Genomic DNA, 25093 nt, shown 5'->3' on the forward strand with positions numbered 1-25093 from the left:
AGCTGAAAGTAGGGAGGGTAGCCTGGATTATCCAGGTGGGGTCAATGTAATCACAGGGTCCTTAAAAGTGGAAGAGGGTGGTCCTAGAAACAAGTCATGGCGGGATCGGCGTTGCTGGCTTTGAAGATGCGGAAAGGCGCCAGGAGCCAAGGAACGCAGGACGCCTCTTGCAGCTTAGGGACGAGGAATCAGATTCTCCCCCCCGCCCCGGAACCTCCAGAAAGAACGCGGCCCCGCCAACACCTTCAGTTTAGCCCGAGGAGGCCTGGATTGGACGTCTGACCTCCAGAACTGCAGATAAGTTTATATTGTTTTAAGTTGTTTTAAGGTGATTTGTTACAGCAGCCCTAGGAAACGCATTCAGCAAGGAAAGATTCAGACTCTGGCCTCAGATTTATAGGAAGTCAGAGGTCTGGGCAATTCGCTTCACGGAGGCAGCTTGGTTTCACTTGCCCTCTAAAAATAAAACCATAGGCAGCCACTGCTTCTGCTTCTCCAGCTCGCCGGCCTGCGTGCTCGGACCCTTGTGCTTGGGAAGGGGTTGGGGCGCGTCTATGCAGCCTGATGGGGGAGCGGGCTTCCGGCTAGTCAGCCGGAGGAGGGGTGCCCCCGGGCCCCAGCCGCTAGCAGTTTCCACGAGGGAGCAGGTGGAAGGCGTTTCCAGCTAGGCGGAGGGAGCTGTCGTTTTTTTTGCAAGACCAGGAAACGGGCTTTCTAGTCTCCGAGTTCCAGGGCTCAGAGGAGGCGGGATCGCTGTTATTTCCTTCACACGAGAGCTCTGGTTAAAACAGGAAACGAGCTGTAGGGCCATTGGCATCTGACAGACATCAGGGCACCGTTGGTTTCTCCTTTTCCTTTGCAAATGTGACTGGCTTCATCACGGGCAGGAGAGGCTGACCCTTAGAGACTGGTCCACCTATAAAGGGAGATTTTCTCACTTTGAAGTTCAGCTGTTCACTCTCATTATTTAAATGGCAGTCAATTTTACATACAAAGCACATATCTTAATTGTCCTCAGTTTTGACACTTACATGCACCCAAACCAAATTATAGAATGTGTTCATTACCTGTGCCCTGTTCTGGGCAATACCAGCCACCAGCCGCTCTCCAGAGGCAACTACTCATCTGCTTTGGTTGCTATAGATTAGTTTTTCTAGAATTTCATATAAATGGCATCAGGCAGCATGTGCTCCTATGTGTCTGGGTTTCTTTTCCACTTTGCATAATTTCGATTCATCTGTGTCATAGATCAGTAGTTCTTTCCATTTTATTACTGAGTAGGTACATCCAATGAATGTATGTTATTTTTAAAAATCTGTTTTGTTGTTAATGCTATTGGGGTGGTTTCCAGTTTGTGGCTGTTCTGAATAAGAATGCTGTAAATATTCACATATAAGCCTTTAGTATGGACATTTGTTTTCATTTCTCTTGAGTAATACCGAGGAGGAGTAGAATTATAAGAAACTGCCAGAGAGTTCCCAAAGCCCTTGTACTTCCGTCAGCAATTAAATAACAGAACCATAGTAAAGGTTTTTTTTTTTTTTAGAAACAAATTTTATTTAAGATCTGACATAGTAAAGGTTTGAGTTGTTCCTCCTTGTGTGTGTGTGTGTGTGTTTGTTCTTTTTTTTTTGGCTTTTCTAATGTGTGTGAAATTGTATCTCATTGTGGGTTTAAACTGCATTTCCCTGATGACTAATGATGTTAAGAACTTTTTCACGTGCTTATTGGCTATGCCTATATCTTTTATGAAGTGTCTGAGTTTTTTGCCCATTTTTAAAACATGTATGTTTGTCTTTTCTTAGTTGTAGGAATTCTTTGTATATTCTAGATGCAAGTTCTTTATCACATACAGGTGTAAAAATTTTCTCCCAATCTGTGGCTTGTCTATATTCTTTATAGTATCTTTGAATAAGCAGAAACTTCAGTGTCCAGTTTATTTTATGATTCATTCATTTTGTGTCCGAAGAATTCTTTGCCTAACCCAAGTTTACAAAGAAGTTTTTTAAAATGTATTCTTCTAGAAGATTTCTAGTACTAGCATTTACATTTAGTTCTCTGATCCATCTCAAATTTTTGTGTGTGTCTGGAGTTAGTGCGGGAGATGGGATCAACAAATTCCACAGCCAGTTCATCAGGATGACTGTTCTAAGTTCAGGGTCTAGTGCAGGATTCAGCAAATCTTTTTCTATACATAGAAACAGGGCCAGAGAGTGAATATTCTGGGCTTTACAGGCCATATGGTTCCTGTTGCAACTTCTCTACTTTGCCTTTGTAGTGCAAAAGCAGTTATAGACAACATGTAAACACAAGGGCATAGCTGTGTGCCAGTAAAACTATTTACAGACAATGAAATTTGAATATCATATAATTATTACATTTCACAAAATATTATTTTTTTGATTATTTTTTAACCATTCAAAAATGTAAAAATCATTTTTAGCTTGTGGGCTGTACGAAAACAAACAGCAGCGGGATTTGACCTGCAGCCTCAAGCCATAGGTTGCCAAGTCCTGGGCTACTCGGCAAGGCAAACATTCAACAAACAGAAGGACACGCTGTGATAACAGCCTGAGAGTAAAGAGCTGTGTGCTGCGGGCGAGAGAATAATAGGCGATGGGTAATCTACTTCGGATGAGATCAAAAGGAATTATAACTAAACCACAATGAGATACCACTTAACACCCATTAGGACGGCTATTACTTGTTTAAAAATAAAGTGTTGGTGAAGATGTGGAGAAATTAGAACCTTGGTGCCTTGCCGGTGGGAATGTAAAATGGTGCAGGCTGTGTGGAAAACCTGTAAAAGTTAAACAGAATTACCGTATGATTCAGCAATTCCACTCCCAGGTAAATACGCAAAGAATTGGAAGCAGGAGCTCAAACAGAAACGTGTGCACCCATGCTCATAGCAGCACCATTCACAAGAACCAAAAGGTGGAAACAACCCAAATGTCCATCAACAGATGAATGAATAAACATGTATAAATGCAATGGAAAATTATTTGGCTATAAAAAGAAAAATGAAATTTTAATACATGCTCCAACATAGATGAAACTGGAAAACATTACGCTAAATGAAATAAGCCAGACACAAAAGGATAAATATTGTATGATGTCACTTATCTGCAGTAATACAGAATAGGCAACTTCAGAGAGACCGAAAGTGTAATAGAGGTTACCCAGGAGCTGGGGGGAAGGAGGAGTTATTTAATAGAGTTCCTGTTTGGGATGATAAAGTTTTAGAAATTGACAGTGGTGATGGTTGTATAACACTGGAAACATACTGAATGCCACTGAATTGTACACTGAACACTGGTTAAATGGTAAATTTTTTATTGTGGTAAAATATACATATTTTTAGAAATTAAAGGAATTATAATTAAAGGTCTTTCTCTGAGTCTGTCAGGCACTGTACTAAATGTATCACATATCAATTTACTTAATCTTTACAACACTATGAGGTAAGTTCTGTTATTATCATTATACCCATTTTATAGGTGAGGAAACTGAGGTACTAAGTTTTGACAACTTGCCCGAAGTCACACATCTAGTGAGTTGCAGAATCAGGATTCAAACCCCAGCAGCCTGGCTTTCAGCTACCACGATCCACTGCCTTTAAAAGCAGTAACTCTCAGCTTTGGCTGAACTCGAGCATTTCCTGGGGAGCATTTAAAAATCCCCGTGTCCAGGCTGCACCTGGTTAAATCAACCTCTGGAGGCTGGACCAGGCATCACTAACTGTAAAAAGCTCCCCAGGTGCTGCCAATGTGTAGCCAAGGCATCACAGAGATGATGTTACAGCCATGACCTCAAAAGTGAACAGGAGTCAGCCATGGGGGGAGGGGGAGAAGGGTTCACTCCAGGCCATACATTTTATGAGTCATGTATTTTTTTTTTTAATTCCAAGTATATTCTTTTTTTTTTTTTTAATTAATTAATTAATTTATTTATTTTTGACTGTGTTGGGTCTTTGTTTCTGCGCGAGGGCTTTTCTCTAGTTGCGGCAAGCGGGGGCCACTCTTCATCGCGGTGCGCGGGCCTCTCACTATCGCGGCCTCTCTTGCTGCGGAGCACAGGCTCCAGACGCGCAGGCTCAGTAATTGTGGCTCACGGGCCCAGTTGCTCCGCGGCACGTGGGATCTTCCCAGACCAGGGCTCGAACCCGTGTCCCCTGCATCGGCAGGCAGACTCTCAACCACTGTGCCGCCAGGGAAGCCCTGAGTCATGTATTTTTATCAAACCGCGTTGGTCTTTTTCCTATGTGAGAATAATGACGTGTCCTAATAGGAATGGTTGCTGATATTTATTGAGCAATTATGCCCCAAGCATGACACTAAATGCTTCTCACACTTTGTCTCCATTAACATTCATGATGATCTTAGGTGTAAATGCCATCATCCCCATTTTACAGATGAGGCAACTGAGGCCTAAAGAGAGTCAGTTGCTTGCCCAAGGCCGCACTGGTACTAAGAGGCAGTATGCGGGTACCCAGGCACATGTGGTCCAAGCTCAGCTCTCCAGCCTGCCCACCCAGGGAAGCTGGCCAAGGGTGTCCCAGCAGGAACAGTGAGAAAGGACGTGACCTACCCACTGCTGTTGGTTTTGTCTTGTTTTCTGTACATGTCTGCCTATGGCAAGGCCTCTTGATTGAGTCAGGACCTTGGTGCTCCCATAACATCACCATGGCCCGGGGCTGCTCCGAAGAAGAAGTTTGTTAAAGAATCTGAATCATCTCACTCTGGGGTGGAGAGGAGGCCTGAGGCTGGGAGAATTTTGTCGGGGGAACTCAATGCATCATCAGCTGGAATCCAATAAGGAGATTTACAAGGCCCCTGGTTCAGGGAGAGTGGACCAGGGTGTGACAGTGTGTACGTTTCTAGGTCTGGATCATGTTGATCGTGTCCACAGCTCAGAGCAAGCTTGACTAGGGAGAGGGGCTGACCCCGGGAGACACAATACAGAGAAGAGTCCCTTGACATTTTCCTCTGATTCTGAAAGGCCGAGACCACGTCTTGCTAACACGTAACTCTGCTTCGAGAACAGTGCCTGGCACGCAGTGTAGCTGCTCATTAAAAACGTGTGGCGCGGGCTTCCCTGGTGGCGCAGTGGTTGGGAGTCCGCCTGCCAATGCAGGGGACACGGGTTCGAGCCCTGGTCTGGGAAGATCCCACATGCCGCGGAGCAACTAGGCCCGTGAGCCACAGCTACTGAGCCTGCGCGTCTGGAGCCTGTGCTCCGCAACACGAGAGGCCACGATAGTGAGAGGCCCGCGCACCGCAAGGAAGAGTGGCCCCCGCTCGCCACAACTAGAGAGAGCCCTCGCACAGAAACGAAGACCCAACACAGCCATAAATTAAAAATTAAAAAAAATTAAAAAATTAAAAAAAAACAAAAAAAAACAAAAAAAAAACGTCTGGCACAAATGCATACGTGCAGTGGGTGGGGGAAGGGCTGCCCTGCAGACGTGCAGATGAGCTGAGACGCTGGCTGGACACTTGTTCATAGACGAAGGGGTGACGGAAAAAATGCGCCAAGGAAGGAAAAATTCATGTTTCAAGTTCAAATTAAGCTTGTCTATGATGTCACCCATGACTGATGAGGAAACTGAGGCTCAAAGAGTTCTAGTGATTTTGTCAATTACGATGCAGCTAGAAAGTACCGGAACTTGGATTTGAACTTGGGCCCCCAGACTCCTCTTCCAGGGTTGTTTCTACTGCACATTAGCAAACAACCAGAGGATAATGCAAGTGAACAGAAAGAGTATTTCATGGCAACACGAGGTCCCTAAACATCATCACCAATGAGAAAAAAATCATAAGAGCATTAGCTACGATTCATTAAGAGCTTACTCTGTGCCAGGTGTATGCATATTTGAAATACATTATCTCTAGAATCTTCACCAAAAAAAAACCCTATGGAATGGAAGCTATTATCATCCTTATTTTATAGCTGCAGAAATGAGGTCCAGGGGCATCAACAAGCCTCAGTTTACACAGTTAATAAGGAGCAGAGCAGCAATTCAAACTTGGGAGTCTCAGACCCCAAAGTTTAGCCACTGTTCTCCTGTCAGTCCATTCAGTGTCAGGCAAACTGGCCTTTGATTGTACCTGAGTTGATGATAATAATTATTATACCTTCCTTTCTGGGGCTTTTAATGTTCCTATTTTAAGAGAACTTTCACAGTCCTTTGACAAAATTTTCCACATTTCAAAACCAGGTGTTTTGGTGTCATGTCCCGAGTGATGGAAATACTTCTGGTCACAGCTGTGAAAACATAATTGGTAGATAGCCACAAAGAATATGAACACGGCTGCAGAGTAGATTGGTATCAGCCTGGGGTCAACACCCCTGTGTACCTTCCCCCGGCCCCCTGGCGCCCAGTCAGGAAGCTGGGAAAGAGTGCTTCTCCCCTTGCTCCTACAACTCCTGGCCTCTCCCTGCCCTTCACCCACTCCCCTTCAGGAGAGGAGCAGAGACTTATCTGGTAGGTAAACTGGGAAAGAATCAAGCTGTCCTCTGCTCCCTATCTCCTTGTGGAGGGGGAGTTGTTCTCTGCTCCTGTGTTGGAACTGGAAGATTCATTTCATTCTGGGGTCAGTGTGGGGAAGCCCAGTGGCCCACAGATATCCAGATTTATCAGCAATAGAGGTGACATTTTGGCTCCCATCTGTGCTATAGATTGAATATTTGTGTGTTCCTCCCCTCCGCAAATTCACATGTTGAAACCTAATCCCCGGTGTCATGGCATTAGGAGATGGGGCCCTTTGGGAAGTCATCAGGTCATGAAGTTGGGGTCCTCACATGTGGGATTAGTGCCCTTATAAAAAGAGATCCAGAGAGCTCCCTTGCCCCTTCCACCACTGCAGGACACAGTGAGAAGACAGCAACTCAGAGAGGCCCTCGCCTGGCCATGCTGCACCCTGATCTCTGACTGCCAGCCTCCAGAACTGTGAGAAAGACATTTCTGTTGTCAGCCACCCAGTCTGGGGTATTTTTGTTACAGCAGCTCGAATGGACTAAGACAACCTGCTCGTTCTTTTGTCTTATTTCTCAATTGGTTAAGAACTCCGGCTGGGAAGGGACCTACCCAAAAAGCCCATCCCAGGGGATGCTAGTTTTAATGAGGTGTGATGTCTGGTCTATAAGCGGGAGCAATGATTCAGCATCAGGGATGTTCTTTCTTTTCAGTTCACTTACTTATCCCACATTTACTTGCTAAGCACCTGCTCTTTGCCTGGCCCTGCACTAGACACCCTTTAGATAAGGATGAGCCACTCCAAGTGGGAGCAAAAGGCTTCATCAAGACTGAAAAGAGTTTTCACTTCTGACCTTTTGACGGTAGAGTGGGGTCAGCTCTTTTCGAGAAGCCTAGCATCCATTTCCCATTGCCTGGGTTACAGTGCCCTGATTTTTCTTTGAGGAAATACGCACCCCATCATGAGTCACCCCGGTGGGACTGTCAAGGCACCCTGCCCTTTCCTAGCCGAGGGATGAATCCATGGCCAAGATTAAGTCAACACACTGTAGATTCTGGGATGGCTGATCTTCACCAGAGTGAGGCAGGGTGGAAAGCAAACTGCAGCTCCCCTACTCCAGAAGAATACTTTTGAGAGATCTACTTGCTCCCTAGACGCATGGGACAGCTCTGGTTCTCTGTCTTCCTCCCTTCCTCTCTTTTTTCCTTCCTTAGCTTTCAATTCCCCATCTGTGAGTGACTCAGTATCAGTCCCTTAAACTCCTCTCAGCACGGGTCAGCCAGAGTTGGTTGCCTTTGCAAGAGAAAATACAACCCCACTGTCTGCACATGTACTGGAAGAATTAGAACCTTGGGTTCCACACCTTCATCCAACAGCTGGAGAAAATGAAGTTAAGAGGAGACTTTTCAGTTTGGGGTCAAGGAGGCCTTGTGGCCTGATGATTAAGAGCGCGAGTTCTTGAGTCATCTGGTCTGGACATAAAGCCTGCCTCTGCCATTTTGTAGTTATTGATTGATATGGGACACATTAACTTCCAAGCTTCAGGTCATCATCTCTGAATATAGGATAATCATAGTACCTAGCTCCCAGGGCTGGGAACACTATGAAGTGCATAATAACCTTTGGCTGTTATTTTAGTGATTATTCTTCTAGATTTCTTCTGAGAAGTCATGCAAAACAGGAATGTAAATTGCAAAAAAGATGCTGAGCAGGAAGGCAGTAAAGAAAGCCTTTCTCCAAAGGGGATGTTTATTTCAGAGGCACACGGGGGGAAGCTCAACCAGCTGTTTTCCAGGAAATCATCCACTTAACCCAGGGTGAGCTCTAAATTTTAATGACCAGCCAGTGTGGAAGGACTGGAAAAAGAAGAAAACAAACAAGGATGATGTAAAAATCCAGCCACACACTGTATAAACTCTGAGGTCTCCAATATTTAATCGGATTCCTGAGTTTGGAGGTGGTTCCCACCTCCATCAGGAAAAGAATCACAACCATCACTAATATTGGCAGCTAGAAAATGAACTTAATAGTAAATATCAGAAACCAAATACCAAGGCTCACTAGGATCTTGGAAACAGTAAGATGTAACTGATTAATCCATACCCGTTGGATTAAAAGTCTGGGTGTGTGTGTGTGGGGGGGGCTTTGTACTGGAATTTTCTTCTGCCACAAATGCCCTCCCCAGTCCCCCACTTCCCTGTACACCCAAACTTTCTCATCTCAGCTCAAATGTCACCTCCTCTGAGGAAGCCTTCCCAGTTCTAATGGAGCCATGATCTCAGAAGGTCCTCTTTCTTCCCAGCAATACCAAGTTTGTAATGAGATGTTCTTTGCAGTTGTTGGATCAGTTGCTTTCCCCAAGTAGACTGCAAGTTCCAGGTGACCAGAGATCTTGTCTGTTGTATATACTACTGTAGAACAGGTTAGATTGGTTTCAGATCCACAATAGAAACTCTGTGTATCTTTGATTTAATGACTTCAGCAATGTTCTATTAATTATCATTCATTCACTCACTATATGAGGACTTAAATCTTTAGCATGTACTTTTCATTCAATTAATTATTAATAAACTATAAGTGTTTACTATCTGCCAGGCACAAATGTGGGCAATGAGGACACAGCCATGACAAAGAGACAAAAATCTCCACCCTCATGGAACTTGGGGGAAAGGGACCATCAATGAATACATAAATATAAGTCTGTGGAGCCTTAAGTGCTTTGGAGAAAAATAAGTAGAGGAGAGAAATAGGGAGTGTCAGGATGGGGGCAATTTTGAAGAGAGATGCTGGAGAAAGCCTCCTTGGGCAGAGACCCCGACAAGTGAGGGAACACAAGTGAGGGGGATACCTGGGGGATAATTCCAGAAAGAGCAGCAGGTGCAAAGGTCTGAGGGGGTGTGTCCTTGGTTAGTGTGGCCACAGTGGAGAAAGCAAGGGAAAGAGGGTGGGTGGGTGAGTGAGGCAGTCAGGGAAGATGCGTGCAGGTCACCGAAGGACTTTAGATTTTGCTGAGATGGGGAGTCCCTGGAAAGACACATCTGGAAAGAGATATGGGATTTAAAATTATTTTCGATGGAATTCCCTGGTGGTCCAGTGGTTAGGACTCCACTCTCACTGCCAAGGGCCTGGGTTCAATCCTTTGTCAGGGAACTAAAGATTCCACAAGCCGTGCAGAGCGGCTAAAAAAAAAAAAAAATTATTTTCAAATAACCTGACTCTGGAGACTAAATGGAAAGGGGGGCCCAGGGAGATGTAGGGGGTGGTTAGGCAGCTCCAGGAACCCTTTTTCTTCCCGCACCAGGGCAGGGGCAGGACGTGGTAGATGAGTTGTCAGGCTCTGTGAAGGTAAGGGCACCAGGAAGTGCTGATGGATTGAAGGTGGGATGTGAGGGGAGAAAGGGGTGTCAGGGGTGACTCCAGTATTTCTAGCCTGAGTCACTGAATGAACAAAGTTGCCACGAGCAGAGTACTATGAGGAAAGCAGGTTGGAGGGAGGTGGTGGTGGTGGGGAGGGAGAATTCCAGGAGCTGGGTTTCAGGCATGTGATGTTTCAGACTATTTTTATAACATCCAAGGGGAGATACTGACAGGACAGACACAGTCCTTGCCTCTCTGGGAACCTATATCCTAGTGAGGGAGAAATCCCATCAACAACACAACTAAGAGACAACCTAACCTGTCATATAGTGCTAGGTGTCGTGACGGTAATGTGATGGGGAGTGGTGACTGTCATAGTTGATTGGGGGTGGCCTCAGTGGGCAGGTGACGGGAGAGCTGAGACCCAGGACAGGGACAGCAAAGCCAAGTTCCGGAGGAAGGAATGAGCTTAGTGAGTTAGAGGAATAGAAGGAAAGCAACTCCAGAAGGCTTACCCACAGCTGGGTCTTACTTTACACGTGACGGGAAGCTGTCGGGGGACTTTGAGGATGTGGTCACCTGATTTCCATTTTTAAAAAAGGTAACTTTGGAGACTGGATTAGCACGAGAGGGAGCAGGAAACCTGATTGGCAGTCCATTAACCACTGTCTAGCCAAACAGGACGCTGACTTGGAAGGCCAGTGGAGATGGAGGAAATCAGAGAGATATGGGATCTGCTTTGGAGGTAGAGCCAGCAGGAGGAAAGAAGAATCCAGGATGCTGCTGAAGTCTTGGGGTAAGTCATTGAAGGCTACCATGAGCTAAGTGGGGGCAACACAGCTAGAGGAGGATCCAAGCTCTCTTTGGTCACATCAACTTTGAAATGAATGAGGAAGGAGGAACAGGGAGATCATATTGGCATTTTTTTAATGTTAGTAAAATATACATAATCGCAAATTGGAAATATCCAGCTTGATAAATTTTCCCAAAGTTGTCACATATCCGGGAAATCAGCACCCTGAAAGTCCCCCCGTGTCCTCTCCTAATCATTATTCTTTCCCCAAAGTAACCTCTGTCCTAGTCTGACATAGTTTTACTGACATTTTTAAACCTATGATTAAGAGATAATAATCAGAGGTAAGCGTGGGGCATTTGCTTATGTAATTCTCAGAAAAATAACCTCACTTGGTTTTTTAGACTGAGTAAGGCTTTGTTTTCTTTTGTCAGTAATTTTGAGGTTTGCTCACGCGTCTTTTTCTCCTTCTTCCCACAGGAGGTGCTCACGTGGAGTGTGAGGTCTTGCCTGACCCCAGGCTGGCAGGTGGCCTTTGTCTCCGCGAGTCAGAAGGGCATCAAACCACGACCTGAGGTTTAACTGCACAGCCCTGCTCCTGGCGGTGAGCAGGTCCTCCTCCCCACCCATCCCCTTCCCTCTGAGTTTCATTTCACTCGTCCGGTCCCAACAGAAGGCTCTTCGTAAGGCATCGCTGTCAGTTTATAGTGCTGGCAGTGTTTTAACACTTTAATGACATGATAGCCAATTTTATTCTGTCCTGGAAATTAATCGCTCTTCTGTTTCTGTTTCTCTCTCCCTCCCTCTCTCTCTCCTCCTCCTTCCGTCTCACTGTTCCTGCGATTATTTCTTTTGGAAATAATTCCCCTCACACTCTGCCTCCATAAATCTCTGAATCCCGGCAGACGGAACAAGGCTGCTATTACGAGGGAACAGAATCAACAGGGAAGCGGCAAGCGGGAGGCAAGCTTTAAGCTCTGTGGTTTCACCCCAGTAGGAGGACGTGATGACACCTCCAGGACAAAAGGTTCATCTTTTCAACTACTTTGACTTCTCAGGAGCCCCCCAGCCCCATGGTCTTTTTATGAGAGAACTGTTTTCACCTCCTTGGCTCTGCACATGTTTTCTACATAATATTAAACAGTAACCTTCGAGTCCCCACATACTGGACTCACAGACCACAGTACACACGTACACACACACACACACACACACACGACACCTGAATCTGTACTGGCTGCCTGCTGGCAAGATAAAACAACTTTTAACTGTTAATTTGGCTCTTCCTTTTTTTTTTAACACCTTGAGATGTAATTTACATGCCATAAAATTCACCCATTTTTAACCATGTAATTCGATGGTTTTTTACTTTACCGAGTTGTATACTGGCTGTTTCGTTTTGAAAATGGAGCCCCTGGGTGAACATTTTGACCCCACGTGCTCCCTCCTCACTTTGAAAGGTGACATCTAAAGTGCAGAGAGCAGATTCTGTTTCACCCCCAAAATAGTTGTTTTATTCATTCTGCCATTTACAACTTACTTCCTGTGTTTTGATTCTGAGCTGCTCTGGCCTGCTTCTTAGAAGCCAGGTGGATTCATTTTTTACACTGTCAAGAAGTTTCTCTTGTGTTAGAGGAATTTTGTTTGCTTGTTTGTTTTGTTAGTGTTTAGTAAGTCTTCAGATCTTTGTTTCATCTGCTGGGCTAATTAGAGAGACTTGAAATGTATCTTTGTGACATGACAGACTATACAGAAATATTTGGTATTTAGAGCTCAGCTCAAACGTTCACAGCATTCTGACTGCTGAGATTGGTTAAAAAAAAATGAAGTTACCTAGAAATATAAATAGGGCATGGAGGCCTAGAACTTTTTCCTAATATTACATCTTCATCTATAGTTTGGTTTTGATATCTGAGTCTTTCTCATTTGAAAAACAGAAATGAAAATAATCACTTTAGGAGATTTTGCCTGAGGACTGCATGAGCTAATTCACATGAGAACACCTAGAATGCTAACAATTTTTAAAAATTTATAAATGTTCATTGAATACAAATCCTAAAGAACTTCACTAATGGCGTAAGAATCGTGTTTTGGCCACGGTACATTAATAAAAGCATAGCACCTGCTGTTGAAGAGTGTGTACCAGTTTAACCAATTGTTCAACAAACAGGTAATGAGGCTTGCTGTGTGCCAGGCACGGGGGATAGAATGGTGGATAGGCAGGTACAGTTGGATGGAAGACAGATGTTCAACACATAGTTGAGCAAATAAATATCTCAGTACAAACTGTGCAAGGGTTAAAGAAACCATTCTGGTATGTGTGTATGCATGTGTGTGTGTGCATTTAAAGCAACTTAAGGTATATTTTGCTAGTAAATGTATACCTATAGGCATAGAGAAATTTTCTGGAACAATTCATGAGAAATTGGTTACAAGTGTTTCTTTTTGTAGATAGGGAATGTCTTCTACTTTTTATTCTGTAACTTTTCTATGCAATTTCAAGTTTCTAACTATAAGCATGTACTTTTGTTTTGCTGTTTAAATATCAGTAGGCTTCTCTGATCAGTAGGCTGGGAGTCCATTATTATTTTCTTCATTAGACTTCTATTAAAAAACAACCTGTTATTTAAAATGAATAAATGATTAACTGCTTGCAATATTTAACTTGTCATGCCAAACCAATTAAATATTAAATATTACACTTGAGAAGACAAAGGTCATTTACAAGAGTGCAAGACTTCATCAACCCACACTAAATTGTTACCAGCCTGCTCGTGCCCACAGTTTGCCCGGACAACACTTTCATTCAACAGATATTTACTGAGCGCCTACTGTGTACTAGGTAGGCATTGTTATGAGCACTACTAGATGAAACAAAGCCATCAGGGCGTCAGGCTAGATTCTAGTTGGAGGAAACAGACAAATAAGTAAACCAAACACGTTATTTATATATAATATGTGCTATAAAGAAAAATTAAAGCAGGGCTGGCTGGCAAGTGACGGATAGTGCCCTCTGTTCATCATATAGCATACACTCTGTAGTTTTATCACTATAAAGAAAGATTGGGAGGCCTGTCTGAGAAGGTGCCATTTCAGCCTGGATGAGGGAAGGAAGGAATGAGCCATGCAGATAAATGATTGCCAGAAGGACCAGTAAAGGCTCTGAAATGGGAGAGCTGGAAACCAGTAAATTTTAGCAGTAAGTACATGTACTGACTATTGTACCATTTATTCTGTCCACTTGTCACAGCGTTCAAAACACTTCATAATTTAAAACTTAAAAAAAAAATACTAAAAATGAACACTGATAGCTTTATTATTGTATATACAGGACTCAGATTATGTGGTTCTGGGCACTGCTTCTCTTTTTTCGATATTTAATAAAAATAGTTGATACGAACTATACATCCTAGTGAAATAGAGATACATCTTTATTAAGATGTGTTTTAAACTTCTTTAGCCATATTGTCATTATGATACATTTTTATTCTAACAGTATCTCATAAAATGTGTATTTTATTACTGTAGTACATGCCCATTTCTAGCCACTGAAAATTAAATTAGTGAATATTAATTACTTCACGGTCATAAGGAAAAGGATCCTGAGATGCGTTGTTTCCCGTCTACTCTGAGATGCTTCCCAGTAGGAGGGGCACAATGATAGGTAAGTGAATCCATGAACTACTTGAAATAACAAGAAAAAAAGCTAGCAATAACTAGCCTTAGCTCACCACCTAGCTGTGTACGCTGGGATGCACTTCCTGCAATGGTCCCCACCTGTAAAATGAAGGGCTGGCTATTAAGTTGTCTGAGTCCTTTGATTCCTTCTCTTGCGCTCTCATATTTTGAGATCTAACTCTATGAATTGATTAAAATAACTGCTTTGTAACCAGTGATTTTCACTATCGCTGGCCGAACACGAAGTTAATCTTCTCTTCCTCCTTCAAACAGGATTCTGTGGGTGGGTTGCTCTAGAACAGTGGTTCTCAACCTGAGGCGATCCAAACGTCCTCCCCACCCCCCTTCTAGGGGACATGTGGCAGCTACAGGAGCCGAGGCTGCCTGTCATGACCGTGGAGGGGTGCCGCCAGCATCTGGGGTCTAGGCCCATGAAGCTGGTAGACACCCCACAACGCACAGGACAGCCCCCTGCAACACAGAATGACCCAGTCCAAATGTCAACAGTGCCGAAGACGAGAATCTCGGGTCTAGAGAAACTGGAAAAGATGGAGAAGGGAGAAAATGAATGGAGGGCACTGCCTACTTATGTCCATCTGGTATTTCCCACCTAAGAAACAACATAGCAACTTTTGTCTTTTTTGATGCTGATTCTCCTCTATTGATTACGCTTTATTATTCCTGAAGACTTGGGTGTGTGACTTAAATAACCCCAACGTTAGACACAAGCACAATGGAATAAATGAAAACTGGAGGGCAAATTCTAACATGTACCGTAACTATAAGAACATTCTTTCTAAGGCTTGAAAAAGTCTTCAGATCCTTGGTTTAATTTAATCGACAATGCGTTCATCTGCATATGGCATGCAGCAGCAAAATAAACTTTTTTTCCTGTGTCTTTTGTTTCCAAATCAATGGGGAACAAAGGCTATCCCGGTTCCATTCAGGCAGTTTCAATGATTCTCAAACGTGGGAGTAATAGTCGAGCCATTTAAAACACAGTGATGAGAAAGCATACTTAGTAACCTTGTAAACATGCTATGAAAGTACAAGGGAACCTTTAAGAAGAATATCCGAGTGTCCTTTTTATATAATAGCCCTTTGTACTATGAAATGTTCAGAGGTCCATAAAATGGAATTGAACAGAACAGACTAGAAGAATGCATTTTCCAAGTTTTCTAGTAATGGTGCTGTTAAAACATTATTTTTGTTTCTTAACACTCAGAAAATTAAGTTTCCTCACCCCAGGATCCGCCCTACTTACAGAAAGGACTTTGGACCCATATTTAACCAACCGTCAGAAGGGATTCAAAAGAAGGCTAACTGAACACTGAGATTTTTGAAGCTCTCAAACGATGACCCAAGTGTTTTCTTGAAAACAGCAGCAGCTTGGCAGGAAGCAGGAATTAGACAAGAGAATTGATGGAAACCTGCCCTCCAAATGGGAAGAAAAACTTCCAATAACAAACTGTGAGGTTTGAAATCACTGCGTGTTATACTATTCATTATTCAAATGGCCACCAGCCTTATTACCTGGCATTTTCTCCTGCTTCTGAGCTGCCCCAAGAAACGCACTTTAGTAAGGATGATCCCCCCTTTCTGAGGAAAGGGAAACCCTCTTTGTCTCCCCATTCTTCTATCCCCCCACCTTCTATCTGCATTCTCTCTCTCTGTTCTAGCTGCATGTTTTGCAATCCCCTCCAGTGTTCCAAAGGCCAATGAAATCAGTCTCCCATAAGGGTACTCAGCCAAGTACATTCACTGCTCAACTGTATTTTTCTCTTTCTTAGCCCTTTCACCCACTGATTTCAAATTTCTCTTTAATAAATAGGCCAGCCATGGCAGACCTCAACCGAGTAAGTTATGAAAAGGCAAGCTAGGAAACCACACAGGTAAGATTTCTTGAAGAGGAGAGCAGCCTGATGTTTTTCATCTAAATCCTTCGGCCTCACTCCAGCCTACAAAGACAAGTGGCAGGAAACTAACAGCAATAATCAAAATGAGCTCAGCTGGCCTCGAATTGTTTTTAAAAAGTGTGTGTGCGGAGGGGAAGGAATACAGGCACTCTGCCCAGGAGAACCTAGAGAGAAAGAAATCTTCTCTCCTAAAAATCCCTGAAGTTTGCTGCCAGTGATTCAGTACATACCTGACCAAAAAAAGAAAGTTTCCTACCTAACTGGTTTGGCTGTTTCCCGGCTACTACCTAGAGAAGTAAACAGAACCTTATCATCTCAGTTACATCTGATTTGGACATTTTTTTTTTCAAGTAAATATTTGTAATTTCAATGCACTTCCACTGCTGCCACTGCTGTCTCTGAATTGGATGGACTGACAATACTGTCTTGGATGAAGCCGACTCCATAGCAACAAGCCAGGGAAGCCTGCACCTTCCTTCCAGCTGGCCTCTCTGTGGCCACTCGGAGGGCTGGGGGAGTATTTGGTGACTGGGGACTTCGCAGTTATCTTAGATCGTAGCTGAATGGAGAAAGTTCTTCCTTTGCCCTCGGGGCCCCACAGTCGGTCAGGATTTCTGCTGACCGCTCTGCACTTCTCAATGAATCCAGCACTCTGGGCATTTTTCTCTCTTTATTCAGGAAGTGGCGAGCTGAGCCCTGAGATTCTTTCTGCTCCGATGATATAAACAAATTGCAGAGGAAGTCAAGTCAAACTTTCCCTTGCTGCTTTTGTTCTCCCAACTAGCAATTCAGAAAACAGAGCCAACTTTTTTTTTTTTTTGGATGCCTTCTAAGGATTGCTCTTAACTGCAAAGGCAGAAACCCTCCTTTTTTTTTTTTAAACAGAGATACTCAACTTATTTTTTCAAAAAAGAAATGCCCTAGAAGGTTTTTTTTTTTTTTTTTTTTTTTTTAAAGGCCGTTTCTGAGACTTTTCTAACCAAATTGCTCCCCTGACATTGCATACTTACCTAATGGTTGTTCGGCCCCTCAAATTTCAACCAAAAGAGCAATAATGAGCTTTGTGAGGACAATGGCTAAACCTGATTGGAGGCTCCTGGGGCCCTAATTCACAACCAAGGAGAGCTAGCAGTCATGATTCAATAAGGGTGCTAGTACAAGGCACACACCAGACAGAAAGGAGACATCTTATCTGTATAATCTACAGATACTGCTTGAAAAATCACACATAATTAAGCCCTTCTCACAGTGGAAGCTACTTGAAGCTTTGTCACCAGCTTGTAAGATGTCATCTCTGGGCTTCACTGATGGCTCTGAGTGAACATTTCCAAACCAGAGGCATCTGACAATCCGGGTGACATGTTTACCATGCCTATCTTAGTCATCTAATAAAGAAGCTCTGCACTACAAAACTGAAGGAAAACAGAATGGTGGGGAGGTATACAAATATTTGCAGGGTGGCCCTGAGGTGGCTTCCCACACTGGGTGTTCTGTTCCGTTAATCCTGGTGCAAGAAATAAGATGCGACAGTCACATGGATATCTATATGCCACGCTTGCTTGTCCTCAACTGGCCCTCCCTGTACACAGGTGGGTAGTCAACTTTCAAAACAGCCTGATTTTCTAGTGAAGCATGTTAGAGCTCAAATACAGGCTCAAGCTACTTACTGCATCTCTGTGTTCCCTTCTTTACTATAGGGATATGTTCTAACATGGCAGTGCTGTTACATGGGTTAAAAATAATAATATATAGAGATATCTCACCCCAATGTGTGGCATTTGTTAGTCTCTCAAAGGTAGTTATTAATAAAATTCGTAACACTGAGTTCCCCGGGTCAGGAAAAACTAGCATTGGTAGAATCTGAACATCGTAGTATTTGCAAGGTTATTTCTGTCAGAACATGTTTGTTCAATCATGATCGTCCCTGCCCTCCTTATCTACAAACATATACATACTGGAGATATTTATAGACTACTAGGTATATAAAATCATTTATGCAAGTTGTAATTGTGCAATCACTGAATAAACAGTAGATGAAAGGAAAATGTGAGGTTCTGAAAGCTGGCTTTAATTCTTGGCTTTTTTTTTTTTTTTGGCTGCGTTGGGTCTTCGTTGCTGCGCGCGGGCTTTCTCTAGTTGCAGCCAGCGGGGGCTACTCTTCGTTGCGGTGCGTGGGCTTCTCTTTGCGGTGGCTTCTCTTGTTGCGGACCAGGGGCTCTAGGCATGCGGGCTCAGTAGTTGTGGCTCCCGGGCTCCAGAGCACAGGCTCAGTAGTTGTGGCACACGGGCTTAGTTGCTCCGCGGCTTGTGGGATCTTCCCGGACCAGGGCTTGAACCCGTGTCCTCTGCACTGGCAGGTGGATTCCTAACCACTGTGCCACCAGGGAAGCCCTAATTCATGTTTTATCTTATATTCATTAAACTGTTTATTTACTTGTCTACACTCTCCTCTCTGTTGATTATCTTCCAGGCACACATTTCCCTTGGGCAACATCAGATGAGAAAGCGATCGCTTTTCCATTGCAGGCGAAACAGAGAAACAGGAAACCCAAAGGCAACGACTTGCTTGGAGGCCTCCAAGGTACGCACGGCAGTGTCAGAAGTTGTGTGCACCTCCACATCCCACAACTACTTTTAAAGCTTTGATGTAGAAACGTGCAATACCTACAATGCTCCTGAATTTCTGTATAGCAAATAGAGCTATCGTGCACTGATGCAATTGCCATACATTTATAGAATTTAACAATTGCATTCAACAAACTATGTCAAATACCTACCAAGTGCTGGGCACTTGGATACAAAAAGGAGTACTCATCAGTGCTGGCTGGCCCCAAATGAAGACTAGACACACACTTAAAGGACCAGAAAAGCAGGGACACCATTACAACCCCTCTTGCCCACCAAAGGAGACAACCAGAAAATTCAGAAAAGCTATTTTTGACATGTACATGTTTTTGTCTCTTTGAAAAATATAACTTTTCATTTTAGTTTGATTTTTAACTTTTATTTGGTTATGGGTCTTGGGATAGTGTGTATTATTGTTCAGGAAATACACCTCTCCCATTCCTGCTTTGGATGGAATATACTTCCCTGACCCACTGACTTGGACTCAGTCATGTGACTTTGTTGGTAATAGGCTGTTAGCAAGCAGGATGCAAGCAAAGCCTCAGAACGTGTTTACACCACGGGTCTTGCTCTTTTTGCATGTCCAACAGTGCCGTGAGAAGAACATGCCTGTTCATTCAAGGAGGATGAGAGACACCTAGAGCAGACCCTGATGTAACCCACACCTTGAAGCCCAGCCCAGACAGTCTAGATCATCTGAAAACCAGCCAATTTGCAGATGCTTTTGTGAGATTAAATAATTATTGTTTTAAGCCACTGAGCTTTGGGTGATTTGTTACATGACATTAGCATGGCAATAGCTGACTGATGTAGGCCTCATAATGCTTATAGGTCTTAATCTGTCCATGGGCATACCATGACAGATACTAAATTACCACCCCCCCCACAAAAAAAGTAATTAAAAAAAATGCTTCAAACACTTGCCTTACTGATTTGTTACGTAAATCAAGGTCAGTTATAGCCTTTCATGGACTAAATGAAACTTGAGGTCCATAATGTTTAAATGAAACAGCATATGGTTAAAAAATAAAAGAGGTATGAGGCACTAGATAAAGCCTTCATTTCCACAAATGCTTCATTCCTAAAACTTTGTTCACTCAAAGAGATACTGGTTGTACTCTTGTGTTCAACCCTGAAGATACAGTACTAAGTATTAATAACTAACCCTTATCAATTGCTTACCAGGTACTGGGTTTTGTTTTTTGGTTTTTTTACTAGTATTTTTTTTTTTTGAAGTATAATTGATTTACAATGTTGTGTTAGTTTCAGGTGTACAGCAAAGTGATTCAGAGATATATATACATACACACGCATATATATACACACACACACATTTCTTTTTCAGATTCTTTTCCATTATAGGTTATTACAAGAAGTTGAATATAGTTCCCTGTGCTATACAGTAGGTCCTTGTTGTTTATTTTATATATAGTAGTGCGTATCTGTTAATCCCAAACTCCTAATTTATCCTTCTTCCCCTCCCTTTCCCCTTTGGCAACCATAAGATTGTTTTTTTATGTCTGTGAGTCTATTTCTGTTTCGTAAATAAGTTCATTTATATCATTTTTTTTAGATTTCACATATACGTGATATCATATGGTATTTGTCTTTCTCTGACTTACTTCACATAGTATGATAATCTCTAAGTCCACCACATTGCTGCAAATGGCATTATTTCATTCTTTTTGATAGCTGAATAATAGTCCATTGTGTGTGTGTGTGTGTGTGTGTATATATATATATGTGTGTGTGTGTATATATATATATATATATATATATATGCCACATCTTCTTTATCTATCCATTCATCTGTCAATGGACACTTTGGTTGCTTCCATGTCTTTGCTATTGCAAATAGTACTGCTATGAACGCTGGGGTGCATTATCTTTTTGAATTAGAGTTTTCATCTTTTTCTGATATATGCCCAGGAGTGAGACTGCTGGATCATATAGTAACTCTATTTTTAGTTTTTTTAAGGAACCTCCAAACTCTTTTCCACAGTGGCTGCACCAATTTACATTCTTACCAACAGTGTAGGAGGGTTCCCTTTTCTCCACACCCTCTCTGGCATTTATTATTTGTAGACTTTTTGATGTGGCCATACTGACCGTGTCAGGTGATACCTCACTGTGGCTTTGATTTGCATTTCTCTAATAATTAGCAATGTTAAGCACCTCTTCATGTGCCTGTTGGCCATATGTATGTCTTCTTTGGAGAAATGTCTATTTAGGTCTTCTGCCCATTTTTTGATTGGGTTGTTTTGTTTTGATATTGAGTTGTATGAGCTGTTTGTATATTTTGGAAATTAAGCCCTTGTTGGTCGCATTGTTGGCGAATATATTCTCCCAGCCTGTAGATTGTCTTTTCGTTTTGTTCATGGCTTCCTTTGCTGCTTCCTTCTTAATGCTTTATCTACAATTTATTTAATCCTCAAAACTTAATGTAGTACTTACTATGTTTACTACGTAGTTACTATGATTATCCCTATGTTGCAGATGAGAAAATGGAAGAAGCAAGAAGATAAGTGACTTACCCAAGCTTCCACAACTTGTAAGTGACAAAGCTGGGATTCAAACCTAGGCTGTCTGGTTTCAGAGCTCACACTCTTACCCACCCTGGAAAGACAGACATGTTGACAGGGAATTTGCAGAGTAAAAGGGGCAGCAACCTTAATGAACAAGACAAGTCAATAATTACAAACCATGGGCAGGACTATTATTGAAAAGAACAGGAAACTAGGGTTAAGAATAATACAAACTGGGCTTCCCTGCTGGCACAGTGGTTAAGAATCCGCCTGCCAATGCAGAGGACACCGGTTCAAGCCCTGGTCCGGGAAGATCCCACATGCCACAGAGCAACTAAGCCCGTGCGCCACAACTACTGAGCCTGTGCTCTACAGCCTGCGAGCCACAACTACAGAGCCCGCGAGCCACAACTACTGAGGCCCACGCGCCTAGAGCCCGTGCTCTGCAATGAGAGAAGCCACCGCAATGAGAAGCTGGAGCACCGCAACGAAGAGTAGCCCCTGTTCGCCACAACTAGAGAAAGCCTGCGTGCAGCAACAAAGACCCAACACAGCCAATTTAAAAAAAAAGAATAATAGAAACTGTTTTAGACAGGTAGCCAGAGAAGTCTTCTCTAGGTAGGGGAAATTGCTGGAAGGATGAATATGATCAGACCAAAAATGGCTGAGAGAAGATTGTTCTCCAGAGAGAAGAGCGGAGGGGTTAGTCTCGAGTCAGTACACAGTTTGGTATATTTTAGGGACTGAAAAATGGCCATTGCTTCAGGAGGCCAAGAAGGTGAGTGTGTCTCTTGCTCATTTCCATAGGACAGGGGTTGGTCAACAGATTTTTTGTAAAGCACCAAATACTAAATACTTTAAGCTTTGTCGGCTCTGTGGGCTCCGTCTCAATTACTCACCTCTGACGCTGCAGCATGAAAGCAGCTGTACACGGTAAGTAAATGGCTGAGCATGTCTAAGTTCCAATAAAACTGTATAGATGGACTCTGAAATTTAAATTTCAGTGTGACAGTTCCATAAACAGCAAGGATGTGTGTGAAGACACACAGGATAGTCAAATTTGGTGCATTTCCCATATATCAGGTAACTTATATTTGATACACCTTGGCCTTGGAACTCTGGTGAGTTCCCTGTCAAAGTATAAGTGATACCAGTAAAAGAGATAATTTTGCATAAAACTAGGAACTAGGCTATTGGGTTTTTTTAAATCATTCTATTAATCACGAGTCTCCAGAAAAATAGAATCAATAGGATATGTATGTATAGGAAGAGATTTATTATTAGGAAATTGACTCACGCCATTATGGAGGCTGGAAAGTTGCACAATTTTCTGTCTATAATCTGGCAGCCCAGGAGACCCAGTGGTGTAGTTCCAGTCTGAGTCCAAAGGCCTAAGCAACAGGAGTACCTAGGGCAAGAAAATCGATGTCCCCGCTCAAGCGGTGAGCCAGGAAGGGCTGAACTCTTCCTTCCTCTGCCTTTTTGTTCTATTCAGGCTCTCAGTGGACTGGATGATGCCGCCCACACTGGGGAGGGCGCACTGCTTTACTGAGTCTACTGATTCAAGTGCTCATTGCATCTGGAAACACCTTCACAGCCACTCCCATAAATAACATTTAACCAACATCTGGGCAACCCATGATCCAGTCAAGTTGACACACAAAATTAACCATTACAACCTGCTAAAGAGGAGCAAATGATAACGATCACCCAGGAAGAAGAAATATTGGCATTGACAAAGATAACATAAAAGAAATGCTCCATCTTTACAAAAAGGAAAGCAACAAACTAGTTAATGGGTGTCATTCATTCAAAGAGTACTTGAGATTCATCACTGCCCTAGAAAACTCAAATTGCCTAAAATCTTACAGGTCATATTATAAAAAACTGGACAGATGTTTTCCCAAATCTGACACAACAATCCTAAAAATTTACATCACCTAACCAGTAATGTGTTGCAAAGCCAAAAGAAACTTTTCTAAATCGACAGTAACAAATTTTGATCAATCCTGATGGTGGAAAGATTAAATCTTCTTTCTAGTAGTCTCTCTAAAGAAAATGATAATCCAAGATCACTGTCATATTAACAGGTAATCCAAGAGTGTGTAGCCAAAATATATAGGAAACGCACATTACAGGAAAAGTCAGGTAGTCAATAAAAAATAATATGAGGGACTTACCTGGTGGCACGGTGGTTAAGAATCCGCCTGCCAATGCAGGTAACACGGGTTCAAGACCTGGTCTGGGAAGATTCCACATGCTGCGGAGCAACTAAGCCCGTGCACCACAACTCCTGAGCCTGCGCTCTAGAGCCCACGAGCCAGAATTACTGACCCCACGTGCCACAACTACTGAAGCCCGCGCGCCTAGAGCCCGTGCTCCACAACAAGAGAAGCCACCACAGTGAGAAGCACATGCACCACAACAAAGAGTAGCCCCCGCTCGCTGCAACTAGAGAAAGCCCGTGTGCAGCAACGAAGACCCAACACAGCCAAAAAAAAATAAATAAAAATAAATTTATTTTAAAAATAATAATAATAATAGGAAAAGTCAGGTAGTTAATAAAAAATAAAGATGGTATTTGGAGGATTTTGTGATGTCAGTGATATTTTCAGCTTTAAAAATTGGGTAATTTGTAGTATATTCTTTTATTCTAAATAAATACTAACTTTTATAACTTTTTTCATAACTTTTCTACATCCTTTCTCTTAAAGCCCCCAAATTTTATAACCTTCAAGGCCTACCAACCTGGAACCAGCTCTGATTAAGCATCTATTATAGGAGCCAGGCATATCTAGATGCTAGAAATACAACAATGAATGGAATAGACACTGGTGGTTTTAAAATGTCTACAAGAAAAGAATCTGAAAAAGAATATATATACGTCTAACTGAATCACTTTGCTCTACACCTGAAACACTGTAAATCAACTGTACTTCAATAAAAAGAATTTTTTAAAGTGTAAACATATTGGGGGAAAATATTCGGTGACACTCCCCCTTCACAAGGCAGAAGCCCCTCCCTTTGAGCTTAGGCTGGACCTCATGACTTGTTTCTAAGGAGTAGAATATTGTGCAGATGACACTGAGCAACGTCCAAGACGAGTCAGAAAACACACTGTGGCTTCCTCCTTGCTCTTTCCCTCTGGAAGGCAACGGCCATGTCCTGAGAACATTCAAGCAGCATTATGGAAAAGTCCACATGGGGAGGAACTGAGGCCTCCAGCCAGCAGCCCTGTGAGCTCCATCTGAGAAGCAGATCCTCCAACTCCAGTCAAGCCTTTAGATGCTGGCGGCCTCGACCAACATCCTGACTATATCGTGACTACTTACAAGAAACCTTGAGCCAGAGCCACCTGTCCAGACTGCTCTCAGTGATTCCTAACCTCAGAAACGGTGTGAGATAAGAAATGTTTGTTATTTTCAGCTGCTGAGTTTTGGGGTAGTTTGTTACACAGCAAGAGATAAATAATACACTACCAAAAGTCCTGTTTTAATGATTCTTACATTCTGATGTTTGTTTAGGGGCAATGAATAAATGTTTTCTGAGGAAATGATGAATGACAGTAAATCAAATAAATGTATCAGATTACTACCCATTCATTCATCTATCGAATATTTACTGAGAAGCACCATATGGTTATCTGTGTTCTAGGCATCAAGCTAGAATAATAAACGAGAAAGACAGAAAACCCTCCCTGCAGGGAGCTTCCAGTCTGGT

The 25093-nt window shown here is 42.8% G+C and overlaps 2 long non-coding RNA genes across 4 annotated transcripts in view; one reads left to right on the top strand and one right to left on the bottom strand.

The window, feature by feature from the left end:
- Positions 1 to 457: 457 nt before the first annotated feature.
- The window catches only part of LOC132349432 (uncharacterized), a 44856-nt gene continuing 20220 nt past the window's right edge, over positions 458 to 25093 (bottom strand). The window contains exon 5 of the long non-coding RNA XR_009497671.1: positions 458 to 916. This is a non-coding gene — a long non-coding RNA (uncharacterized LOC132349432). The remainder of the gene's footprint in view (positions 917 to 25093) is intronic.
- On the top strand, positions 10386 to 24962 carry LOC132349431 (uncharacterized). Of its 3 annotated transcripts, XR_009497668.1 has the most exons (8): positions 10386 to 10632; positions 11110 to 11233; positions 11535 to 11656; positions 14222 to 14293; positions 18694 to 18804; positions 19439 to 19574; positions 21345 to 21399; positions 24088 to 24962. It is a non-coding gene; the product is annotated as an uncharacterized LOC132349431 (long non-coding RNA). The 3 variants fall into 3 exon arrangements; XR_009497669.1 differs by lacking the exon at positions 19439 to 19574; XR_009497670.1 differs by lacking the exon at positions 14222 to 14293.

This window comes from Balaenoptera ricei, chromosome 15 (assembly GCF_028023285.1).
Source record: "Balaenoptera ricei isolate mBalRic1 chromosome 15, mBalRic1.hap2, whole genome shotgun sequence".
NCBI classification, from domain to species: Eukaryota; Metazoa; Chordata; class Mammalia; order Artiodactyla; family Balaenopteridae; genus Balaenoptera; species Balaenoptera ricei.